Here is a 2,731-nt window from a genome sequence, read left to right on the forward strand (position 1 = left end):
AAAGGTGCCATGGTGATGCATTTTTGGAAAAAGTATCTTCATCTCAAGGCACCTTTCAGATGATAGCTAGTTTATGGGCACTAGAAATTAAAAGCAAAAATTAGATTACCCAAAAGGCACAGATGAAATGATAACACAAGTATAAAAGTAATTTTATGTAAGGTTAAAACTTATTTTAAAATGCTTCCAAATCCTTTTTTTTTTCTTTTATACTGAGAAATGTTAGGCTATAAACCATTCTTAGTGCTCACTGGTTTCTGAACACTGAGTGTAGAAACAGCCATTTCTTCTTTGCCCTGATGTCACAGGCACAATAGAGCACTCATGTCTGTGGTGCTGGAAGTGCAGGACAGCAACTGCAGGGAAGCCAATCCATTTTTAAAATGCTTCCACTAATCCATTACACAGACATTCAGTCTAAGCTTAGTATTAAAAAGTATACACAATTCTCTGCCTATTTGTAAATTCATGTCAACATTAATTTATAATGTAGCACATTTACTGTCATAGTATCAAGAGAGATTAACAGAAACCAACTTCCTACTAAAATCTGGGGAAAAGGTTTTAGAGCTAGTGAAATAATTTATTGCAAACCTTATTTACTAGAGAGAAATTGTTGGCTCATTCTGCTATATCCACACTTCCTCACAATCTAAAGGGAAATACAATGAATTCACTTTCTTCTACTAAAACAGTACTTAACAAATTTAGCAGTTAAGACTATTTCTCTTATTCCTATTCCTTTCTTTCTTTCTTTTTTTATTTCCACTCCCCTATACCATCACCCTAGCTTTATTAAGGTATAGTTGACAAGTAAAAATTGTGTCCCTTTACAGTATACAACATGATGTTTTGATATATGTATACATTGTGAAATGATTACATCAATCTAATTAACACATCTATCAGCTCACGTACTTATTTTTTCATTGTGAGAATTTAAAAATCTGCTCTTTTAGCAATTTTCAAGCAAATAATACATTATTATTTACTATAGTGATCATGCTATATAATAGATCTCCAGAACTAATTCATCTTGTCTAAATGAAAATTTGTATCCTTTGACCAACATCTCCTTTCTTTTCTTCTACATTTTTTAAAACAAGATAAATTACTTTCACATAACTAAGACTCAAACTTTTTAAAAGTTCAACTTAATTTTCTGGAACTACAAAAGACATGTTGGCAAATGTACATCCTCCCAAGACTGAAATACAGAATCCATAGAGGAGACTTATGCTTTAAAATGTATGTTATCATTCTGAGTCAATGAAGAAAATATCCTCCAGGAACTGTATCCAAGAGGCTAAATTCAGGATTATATGTTACTTAGGTGTTGATATTTAGAAACCTATAAATTAACCTCTTCAGGAAAATTCATCATTTTTAGATCATGAATTTGTCTTTAACAACTTTAATGCCTTTACTGTTTCAACAGAACCAAACAACACTTTTGAAGTAAATTTTGTATGGTTTCTGATGAAATTCTTTTTGATATATATTTGAGGCAGGTAACACTTTAGAAGAGAATAGATTTCCATATTTCAAGAGAAGAAAAGAAACTCAGAGAGTACAGATGAAAAGCACGAAGGCTCTGTATTATACACCGATTCTTAGTCTGTGCTAGAACAATCCCAGATATGGCTCCCATTCTACATGGATTAGGGCAGCTATAATAGTGGTGGGAGAGTTGGACCCTGAGTACCTTTGAAGTCTTTGTTTGGTACTTGGTTGAAACTAAGTCTTGGAATATCCTTCCATGTTTAAAGGAGACATGGATCCCAAGGATCAATGATTGCTGGTGAGGTAGCTTCTGGCAGTAGAGGTAGGGCTTTTTGGAGGAGACATATCTTCCCTCGATAGCACGATGAACTTTCTTTTCATATTTTTCTTTTCTGCACTTTTAACATCAGTAAAAGATAAGAATGTGACAACATTGATGAATCTGCAGGACATTATGCTAAGTGAAACAAACCAGACACAGAAAGGTAAATACTGTACTGTACGATTTCACTTACATGTGGAATCTAAAAAAGTTAACTCATAGAAACAAAGAGTAGAAGGGTAGTTACCAGGGGTGGAGGTGGGAGTAATGGGGAGATGTTGGTCAAAGGGTACAAACTTTCAGTTATATGATGAATGAATTCTGGAGATCTAATGTACAGCATGGTAACTATAGTTAATAATGTATAGTACACTTGAAATTTGCTAAGAGAGCAGATCTTAAGTATTCTCACCACCCACACAAGAAAGGTAACTATGCGAGGTGATGGATATGTTAATTAGCTTGATTGTGGTAAGCATTTTACAGTGTATGTGTATATCAAAACATCACGTTGTACGCCTTGTATTCAGTAGTGGCATTTTTTTTTTTCTCTGACTGATGCAACAGGTGATGTGCTTTTTGCTAACTACGAGGTGGGCATTTCCTATGAGCTAGACAATTATGCCTCTCATATAGTAATAGAATGAACCTTCTTTAGGTTTACAATTTACTTTGAAATTAAGTTTAAAATTTCTTCTGCTCCATCAGTGTAACATCTTGTACTCAAAGGTTTAGTAAGAACTGACCCCTCCATCTCAATTCCAACACCAGGAGCTTTTGTCACTTTGCACTGATACGTGCCCATATCTGATCACTGTAAATTTGTTACGTTTATTGATGCATCACCAGATGTGAGATCACTACTTGTAAAATGTACTGGTTCTTTCAGATCTTGATAGTAGTCAT

The 2,731-nt window shown here is 34.1% G+C and overlaps 1 non-coding gene across 1 annotated transcript; it reads right to left on the bottom strand.

Annotated features, from left to right (window-relative positions):
* Window positions 1-217: 217 nt before the first annotated feature.
* On the bottom strand, window positions 218-354 carry LOC134366326 (small nucleolar RNA SNORA43). The gene has a single exon (XR_010022302.1). It is a non-coding gene; the product is annotated as a small nucleolar RNA SNORA43 (small nucleolar RNA).
* Between the last annotated feature and the right edge of the window lie 2,377 nt (window positions 355-2,731).

This window comes from Cynocephalus volans, chromosome 17, assembly GCF_027409185.1.
Source record: "Cynocephalus volans isolate mCynVol1 chromosome 17, mCynVol1.pri, whole genome shotgun sequence".
NCBI lineage: Eukaryota > Metazoa > Chordata > Mammalia > Dermoptera > Cynocephalidae > Cynocephalus > Cynocephalus volans.